Here is a 10,604-nt window from a genome sequence, read left to right as displayed (position 1 = left end):
GATTCCTTATGAATAAAAGGGAGTGCAACATGCACTTGTGTAACCCTATGGTTGTTGATCTGTATATTTGATTGGGAAAGTACAGCTTATAAGCTAAAGATTTGTCTGTGTTATCTGATGAAGGGTCTGGCTTAATGATCAAGGTTATAACATGTTCTACAGACTCGACTTATCAGTCGAAGGTTCAAGGACTCAATTTATCAGTCGCAAGTTGAAAGATTTGACTTATCAGTCAAAAGTTGAAAGGATTTGACTTACCAGTCAAAGGTTGAAAAGCTTGACTCATCAGTCGTGGATTAAAGACTCGACTTATTAGTCGAAGACTATAGACTTGGCTTATCATTCGAAGGTTAAAGGACTCGACTTATCAGTCAAAGATTATTGACTCGACTCATCAGTCGAAGGTTACAAATTCGACTTATCAATCGAAAAACAAAGCCTTGACTTATTAGTCGAATGTAAAGCACTTGACTTATTAGTTGAGAGTTAAAGGACTCGACTTACCAGTCAAACTCTAAAGGACTTGACTTACCAGTCAAAGGCAAATGGACTTGGCTTATTAGTCGAGGGTTTAAAGGCTCAACTCAGAAGTCAAGGGCGGCGGTAATGTGCCAAACATTGACCGGTAGGGTTAAGTCAATCCAAAAGTGAGATATACACTTAAATGCTCCTGGGGTCACCCGAAATGTTAACCATTAGACCCTCTTGGCCAGCTCTAGGGACGGTAGTATGAAAGATGGAAATTGGCTCTAGTGTGACTCTATAGCCACTAATCTAGATTAATTGCATGCATGAGTATGATTATTATTACTAGGCATGTTAACTATAAATATGTGATACGATAATGTACTGTTTATAAGTATGATTATGTTTTCTTGCGGAGCCTCGACTCACGGGTGCTAGTTGATGCAGGTAAAGGAAAGGAAAGGTTGGTCCAACCATGAGTTGGAGAGCTTCAAAGGTGGAGTGTACATATGCAGCCTGCTCTTCCGCCACAGCTGAGGTTGTCAGTTGGAACTAGGGTTGGTCCCTAATTTTGCCGCCTAGGTCAGCTATTGTATTCATTTTTGGGTTTGTAACCGCTTTAAATTACAATGGAATTCCATGCATGGAAGTTAAACGCTTTTAATAAAATTGTTGACTTTTGACCAAAATTTTTAGTACCTAAACCTGTGGTTAGTTTAATTACACAATTTAAACTCAAATGACTCATTTAGCAAGTTAAACACTATTTAAACTACACAGTGTAACGGCCCTTATTAGGAGAGCATTACAGTAGCACCATCTACACATTCTAGGATAAAAAAGGACGCAACACTCAAAGCTTAGTCCTAATCCTGATTCGTGTGGACTGGGGGGACTCAAAACCCAACTCCCAAAAAACTTGTCCAGGCCTAACATGGTCTGGAATAGTTTAATCCACATTTATTATTTCCTTATAATGGTCCAGGACCATTGGAACTTGAATCTTAGGTCAAAATTAATTAAATTTAGTCTCGTTAATGGTCCAAGTCGTTGGAACCTGAACCTTATATTTGGGACAAAGCATTCAAATTCCATATGATGTCCATAATGATCCAGGCCGATGGAACCTGAACATTAGATACGGGACAAAGCATTTAAATTCCATATGAAGTCCATAGCAGTCTAGGTCGTTGGAACTTGAACCTTAGATTTGGGTTAAATCAATTAAATTATATCAAGTAAGTCCAAAATTATCCAGGTTGTTGAAACCTAAACCTTAGCTTCAGGATAAATTAATTAACTTCCACAATTGTCCGCCTAATGGTCCTGGCCATTGGACCAGGATTCCACTTTTAAAAAATTCATGCATAGACTTGGAGATTCATATTGTTGTCCTAGAGCCAACAACAAGATAATAAGATAAATAATTGTCTTAAGCGCATTTGCACCCATAAAAAAGATTATACCAAAAAATAAAAATGAAAAAGCAATATAAAAAAAGTATAATCTACAAAAAAAAGGGAAGTCCTAAATAAAATTACAAGGTCTCAGGCCTGGATTTCGTTCTGATCCAGGACATCCGGAGCAATGATCCTCGGCAAGGAGCTCTGTGTCTTCTTTCTCCTTGGCCACAAATTCGACCCTCTTTGCAGCTGGGTCTAGATAGACTTGGAGATTCATATTTTTGTCTTGCAGCCAAGCCATGTAAATGGCTTCATCGAAAGTGGCCGCCAACAACTCTTCAGCTTGCTCCTTCTGGACATGGGCCTCGAAAGACTCCACCTTCTCCTCCTCTTGGCGTAGTTGGGCCTCAGCCACCTCCAAGAGTGCCTTGATTGAAGCTTTCGAGCTGTGAGCACTGGACCGCTCCATCAACAACTTCTCCAGCTACTCGATAAAGTTTTCCACTACCTTCTTATGTTCAGCATTTGTCCTGGACAAGGCTTTCTCATGCTGAGTTTGGACCCTGGCAGTCTCCTTCTTAAGGGCCTCCTTGGTAGCATCCCAGTGGTTAACAACCCCCCACCAGCTCCATTTGGGCAGTCTCCAGCTTCATGGCCATTTCAGCCACTAGGTCTGCGTTCCTATGGGAAATCAATGTGTCTTGTAATAAAACAAAGTTAGAAACAACACAAGAAAGAGAAAAATAATACAGAAATGAGACAAATAAATGAGACTTTCCGCTGTGGCCTGGTGAGGGATGGCCTGGGAAATGAAAAGGGCATCATCGCTAGCCAGGGTGGCATAACATCTGAGTTGGAGGCTGGACATAAAAGTCCCCACTTGGGCCAACAAGTCTGCGGTGAACCGGTCCAAGTCCTTCCCAACTTGGGCCGAAATACCAACTCGGCTCCCAACCAATTTATGATTTGTTAGGGAGCGTTGAAAGCCTCGGGGCGCTCGGAGAACTCAACTGTAATGACCCAAATTTCCTAATAAGGCTTAAGACCTTGATTAGGAGGCCGGGAGGGCCATAAATGATTTATTATGCTATTAAATGACTATATGCATGATTATGTGATTTATATTATTATATGATGATAAATGCATGCACATGGGTCCAATTTTCATTATAAGGGCATTTTTGTAATTTGACCAGTTGAGGGCATATTTGTATATTTACATGCATGTTGGTGAATTATGAATGAGGTCACATTATAATGTGGATTTGTTCGAGCTATTCGGCATGAGACGATCTTTGAATATAAGTTAGCAGTTTGGTCATAACGAGGTTAATTTACCGGGCTCGGGGTGAGTCTCGGGGTAATTTGATGATTAGTACATTACCGGGAATTAAAGGGTAATGGGATATGATTTATTAGCATTTTATACTATTGAGAGTAGCGGGAATTGGAGAACGTTAATAAGAATTTACAGGATAGACGAAATATGATAGTTTTACCCTTGCTAACCTTTGAGGAATTAAAATAGCCCTAGGGGAATTTTGGTCATTTTGACCAATGAATATGTTTAAGTGAGGAAGGTTGTAGATATTGGCTAAGGCAGTAGCAAAATAGAGACTATTTCTCTTCTCTCTCTCGATTCATTCTTCTTCTTCTTCTTCTTTTTGGCTTGAATTTTAAAGTGAGCTTGAGAGTTCAAGTTTGGGAATCAAGGCTTTTGAGCTTAGGGTATTGGTTCAACCATTGAAGAGGATTCAATTCATGTTTGAGGTAAGGTTTTCAGCCATGAAAATGTGGTTTTTGCCTTTTTTTTCTTTTAGTTTTCAGCTGAGATTTTAGATTGGATAGTTGGGAATTAAATGAGGTTTTTGAGAAAGTTTCCTTGGGTTTACATGAGGTTGAGGTATGGATGAAGTTTTGGGGATAAATTATAGGTTTGGATTATATTTGGGGTTGATTTTGAAGCTTGGTTTTCAGGGGAAAACACAGGGGAGAAAGACCAATGATTTTTCTGGTCTGTCAATGGCGCCCAAGCACCACTTCTGGCACCCCAACACTAGGCAGAGGAGAGAACGGGCTTCTCTCTGACTTGGGGTAGCACCCCAGCGCTACCTAGTAGCACCCCAGCCCTAGGTCATTCTCAGCAAGACCTATTTTTAGGGATCAAGATGACTTTGGGGGCTCGGGGGATGATTCCACTACCCCGTTTGGGTGGATTAGGAGTCCCGAGAATACGGGATTGGTCTCGGGAGAGAGGTTTTAGATTATAAAACTTTTATTGATTTATTTTATTGATGGGATTCCATATTTGGTTATGACTAGGTGACCGCTAAGGGATCAAAGGATTGATCATTCTCAAGGGTCATTTTTAACTCATTTCTTGCTCGAACCAAAGGTAAAAAAACTGCACCCAGTATATGACATGCATGGTTATTAATGAGGCATGTTGAGTGTTATATATGTGGACAGTGATTGCATATTAAATTCTTAGCAATCCTGCTTATATTTGAAAGGTACTGACTTATTAGTCAGAATTGACAATGTTATTAGTATTGACTGTAAAGCTGTGACTCATTAGTCAAGTTCGACAGTAGTACTGAGCACTGGTCGTAGGGTATTGGCTTATGAGTCAAGAACAGTATGAGCATATTTAACGCAAGCCAAAAAGATTAGATCTAATCAACATAAGCATTATCATCATAAGCATGAAATGCTTGACCGACCTTAAGTTAAATGAAAACTAAAAGCTCTTGTTTAGTCAAAAGGCTAATTGCATAGAGCCAGGGCTATAAGCTCAGGTGACTGATATGTCACGTGGCTAGGAGGGTATAGGACCTCAAAGATAAACTTATTAGCTATCTATACAGATTGACTTATTATTCATCTACCTAAGAGATAGACTTATCAGTCATCTAATAGAGACAGAATTATCAATCATCTACAAAAGGATAAGAGATAGTCTTATCAGTCATTTACATAAGGATAAGAGATAGACTTATGAGTCATCTACATAAGGATAGACTTATTAGTCCTCTACCAAAGAGATAGACTTATCAGTCATCTAACAGAGATAGACTTATCATTCATCTACATAAGGATAGACTTATTAGTCATCTACCTAGGAGATAGACTTATCAGTCATCTAACAGAGATAGACTTACCAGTCCTCTACATAAGGATAGACTTATCAGTCATCTATACAGAGATAGACTTATCAGTCATCCATTTTGAGTGTGACTCATTAGTCACCTATTCGGAGTGTGACTTATAGTCACATATCCCAAGTGTGGCTTATTGGTCACCTATCTCAGAGAATGACTTATTAGTCAACTATTCAGAGAGACTTATTAGTCGTTTACTTCAGAGAGACTTATTAGTCATCTACCTCAGAGCGAGAGACTTATTTGTCATCTACTCAGAGCACAGGACTTCACAAACATTTATTTGCACCTACTTGCATGCATGAGTAGGGTTATTACTGCTAGGCATGCCTATTATGACTTAGTAACATGTTATTACTTGTTCGTGAGCATATTGAGTTTTCTTGCTGAGCTTCGGCTCACGGGTGCTATGTGGTGCAGGTAAAGGCAAAAGAAAGCTGGGCCATCCTTGAGTTGGAGAGCTTAGGTGACGATGTGTACATATGTGGCTACTCGACCGCCACGACCGAGGGTTTAAAGAGGAACTAAGGTTAAACCCTATTTTGTCGCTTAGGTCGGCTGGTTGTAAATATTTTACTGTAATTAACCTTTAAAATATATTTTTTGGGATCCCAATGTATACATTAAACGTTTTAGTGAAACGTTGTATCTTTAACCAAAAATGGTACCCCTAAACTGTTAATCACACTTAGCTACACGATTATGACCAAATGGCTCGATTAGTGAGTTTAGCACTGTTTAAAATGCACAACGTAACGGTCCCTGGGTAGTAGGGCGTTACATCCATGTTTCGGCGAGTAGTCAAAGCCATGGCCACCTCGTCCCATTTTTCGCGACCCTCATCCCAAGCCCATGAAAACATCCTCATCCTTTCTTCTAGGACGACCGACTCCCCTTCCCCAGGAAGAGCTGGGTTGATAGGAAGCACAAGAGGATCCGGGATCCCCAACATAATAATGAGACCATCTCTGGGGAAGTGTGCCTCGATCACAGTGGAGTCCCCCACTGTCTTGGCCTTCTGGGCCCACTCTGCAGATGCCGTGGTAGTAGTGTCTGTCTTCCTTTTATTCACCCTGCCTTCTAACGAGACTCATGCTCCAAATTCATGACTTGAAGGGGAGCAGGTGGGGGTAAATGCTGCTTGGCAGATGCCATGAAGGCTGGGGCAGGAGCTTGAGCTCTCTCTGGGGTCCCGTGAACGATTCTATGGCCTCAACCATCAAGTTTATGATCTTCGTCTTGGTCGGGCCCTTGGCGCCCTTCTTCAATGTTGCTTTGACCTTGGTAGCCTTAGCCTCAATCATGTCTTTTATCTTGGCCACGGGATCAAACATGTCCGGTTCACCTGAAGTAAGAATAAAATACAGATTAGCAACGAAGTGGGAAAGACAAATAAAAAAAAAACATACAAGTCTAAATCCTCCAGGATGGACCCTTATCTATGAAATGGGCCTGACTTAATTCTCCTAGGGTAAAAGCATGAATTAGATCCCCCATGTCATCCAATCCCAAAAGGCTACTATATTGAAGGAACTAGGATGAATGCATGAGAGTCAGCGTGTCCACAGAAATAGGGCGAGGAAGCTCCATTTTGTTAGCAGTCCTGGTTAAATAGTCTCGATTTTGTTGCCTATTCCTAACAAAGCCCTCAATATGAGGGGCACAAGTAAAAAATTGTGGCGAATTACCTTGCTCCGAGATGTTGACTCCAGGAGCTCCAATTTGGGTTGCCTCCCCTAGAGCAAGGCATCCAGCTCCTCGGACTCGGCCCACTCCATAGGGCGCACACATTCTGCCTTCAACCTCTCTACATCTACCTTGAACGCGGCCTCCACCGCCTCAATATGAATGAGGGACAACTCTTCCCTTAGAGCAGGGTCCCTCTCACATTGCAGTGCCTAAAGGTTGGGGGCGTCTATATATTGATGGCCAACAAACAACCTGGGCAGCCGAAGATTCTCCGTGCTCACTAACCCTCTCGCGTCCATATCTTCGACGATTAAGGTGCATATTTTTTTCTTCTGGTTCAGAATGAACTTAGTCATCCGGGTCTGGGCATACGTACCTGTTCAAAGGAACGTGAATATCCGATGAAAGATAAAAAAAGACGAAGCATAGAGTGGGAAAGGAAAACTTACCCACACACTGAAAGTCCAACACTAAAGTGGGATTCTTCTCCAGGAGGAACCCGGACACATAAACCAAAAGTGTTTGACATCCAGGGGGTGTTTCCAGGTGTTGGATGGAGCTAGAAAGACATTACAACTCTTCAGTCTTTAAAATCCATCCCGTGTCTTATCCTCCGAGTTCAAGTGCAGCTCCAACCAATAGTAGTATAGCACCTCCGCAGGGGTGGGCTTTGACATCTCCTTCTAGGCGCATAACACATACTATCCCCCGAGCAACTTGTACGCATGGGGCAAAAGTTGAAATGACGCGATCCCCACAACCTAGAGGAATGGCACAAAATAGCCGTGAAGCAATAGACTGGCTCCTGCACTAATGTGGCCTGTGCTCTAGGCCCCGAATGCACCCACACTAGTGTGGGACTTTTCTTCCTTCTGGGCCAGCCTGTTGAAGAAGAGACCCACAGTCGACTCTACCCCAAAGGATTTCTCCAACTCGCTCAACAACCGGTAGGTCCGGAACTCGTTCGTCTCCGCGTCTATTTCCCACGTAGTGCCAGTGGGAAGCTTATGCCCCTCCAGGATGACTAGGGCTGCATTTACATCATCCTCGGGATAAAATGTGATGCCATGAGCCATGATCAGGGACCTGGAAGCGACAAGAAAAGCATGAACCAAGCACCAAAATTGAAGAAAAATGGTAAACGCACGGGGATTCTTCTAAACTGCTTGGAGAGTTCCCCTCCGGACAGTGCTACGAGAACAATTAAGGTCCCAGGAGCATAAGTCAGGAACTAAAAGTGTAACGCCCTGGTTACTCCAAGACCATTACTGTGAACTTTAAACAGTGCTTAACTCGCTAAACGAGTCATTAGGTTATAAACGTGCATCTAGGTGTCACTCATGTCTTCTTGGTCAGTTAGTTCTTCAGTTCTAGGATTTTTTCCTCGGAACTAGAGGGAACGCTAGAAGTCAATCGCAACAGCTTTGTACTATAAGCAGCCCTTTGACAGCTTTTTGTGCCTCGAGTAGTGGTGTCGAGCCCGTACACTTGACAATTGGCATGTCCCAATGCGCCGCCTGACATGAGAAATGTGCAGCTGCATACTGACAGTGTCAGGGAGCGTGTCTCCTGTAAAGTAGTGGGCAACAACCTACGAATTGGGTCTTGTGCCATACGCATGGGCCCACCAACTTAATTAGTGCACCTGGAGGTGTTAATTGGCATTAAACTCCCAAATGATTGGGAATATTTGTAATAAATCCCCATTAAGAAAAGTAATGGTCCCCAACCACTATAAGTAGGGTTGGAGCTTCCATTGTAAAGGACTTTTGGCATTTGGACTTTTGATCCCACTTTTGTACTCAGAACAATATATACGTTGCATGTGAAAACAACCATTGGACTATGGTTGTTTTATAACCGGAACCACATAAAATATGTGTCTTTCTCCTGCATTTCTTCAATTTCTTGTTTACTTCGTTGATAACGAAAAAGATAGTCAACAAGATCGTTTTGAGTAAGCGGGGCAATATTTAACAGGTTAATTAAATTTGAGGTGACATGTGCCAGGCCATGTAATAAAAATTGTACTATTAATCGTATTAAATTTTGAATTTTGGATGAAATTCTTGGTTAGTTGAAGAGTCAGCTCACGACTTGATTGATCCTTATTACTTACGATGCACAAGTCTTGGGCCGAGGGGCAATTGTTAGTCCCAAAATATTTCCTTTTACAGATAATTAAAACTACATGTTTTAAGCAGTTAGAGGCAGAACGAGTGCAAAGGCCATGAAGCAGAAGAGGATCCTCTAATTGGTCCTTGTAGAAGAAATTCGTAAGAAGACGTTCATGCGGGAAAATCTGTGATTTCACAGCCAATCACGGGGAGTCTTTCCCATTTGATTTTATCCCCATTTTTCCTATAAATAGCACCATATGAGATTTATTAAGGGCTGATGAGACTTAAGCATTAGGGTGTCTTTTTTGCAAGAAATTCTTAAGCGATTTAGCAATTATCGAAAATCCAAGACTTAATCGGAGAAGATTGATGAGTCGATTGTCTGAGAAGAAACACTTTCAGAAATTGATTGATTAATTTTGTGTCTTCAACAATAATTATAAGCTCGATGCGAGAAGTTTGGTATAGTCTAATTGTTTTACTTGTAGAGCTTGCGATTCTCTCCAATGGCTCTTACGCAGTTTCTCATCCTTGGGCATCATTTTCTTTATACTGAATGGCAACCTCTGGATGCTCAGAATAATAATCGAAAGGTATTGGAATATATTTTATTAATTTCTAAATCACGCATTTATAAATATACTTAGTTATAGAGAACTTACTTAATTAGACATCAATCTACCAATTCTACGTCAAACACGTGTTAATTAATTACGTATTTTAAAAGGGAAATTTCATATTATATGCATAATAACTTTGTAAATTTTTTTAATATGCCACCATAACTTACTATCCCAAATATATGACAATTTCAATTTTTTAGACAAAAATACCCCTATCATCGAAATTGCATCGAAATGGCATTGCAATTTCATCGAAAAAGCATCGTTTGGGATAATAATCAAGTATTCATGATTGCATCGAAATAGCATTGATTTGGCATCGATGTATAATCTATTTTGCATCGAAATGGCATCGAAAAAGCATCGTTTGGGATAATAATAAAGTTTTCATGATTGCATCGAAATAGCATCGATGTAGCATCGATTTGGCATCGATGTAGCATCGATTTGGCATCGAAACACCATCGGCATCGATGTAGCATCGAAACACCATCGGCATCGATGTAGCATCGATGTAGCATCGATTTGGCATCAATGCTAATGGTGTTTCGATGCCAAATTGATGCTACATCGATGCTATTTCGATGCAATCATGAAAACTTGATTATTATCCCAAACGATGCTTTTTCGATGCAATTTTGATGTAAAATCGATGATACATCGATGCCGATGGTGTTTCGATACCAAATCGATGCTATTTTGATGCAATCATGAAAACTTTATTATCCCAAACGATGATTTTTCGATGCCATTTCGAGGAAAATCGATGGTACATCGATGCCGATGGTGTTTCGATGCCAAATCGATGCTACATCGATGCTATTTCGATGCTACATCGATGCTATTTCGATGCAATCATGAAAACTTGATTATTATCCCAAACGATGCTTTTTCGATGCAATTTCGATGCAAAATCGATGGTACATCGATGCTGATGGTGTTTCGATGCCAAATCGATGCTATTTCGACGCAATCATGAAAACTTGATTATTATCCCAAATGATGATTTTTCGATGCCATTTCGATGCAAAATCGATGGTACATCGATGCCGATGGTGTTTCGATGCCAAATCGATGCTACATCGATGTTATTTCAATGCAATCATGAAAACTTGATTATTATCCCAAACGATGCTTTTTCGA

The sequence above is a fragment of the Humulus lupulus genome, chromosome 8 (assembly GCF_963169125.1).
Source record: "Humulus lupulus chromosome 8, drHumLupu1.1, whole genome shotgun sequence".
In the NCBI taxonomy this organism is placed as follows: Eukaryota; Viridiplantae; Streptophyta; class Magnoliopsida; order Rosales; family Cannabaceae; genus Humulus; species Humulus lupulus.
Note: the sequence above shows the minus strand (reverse complement) of the source record.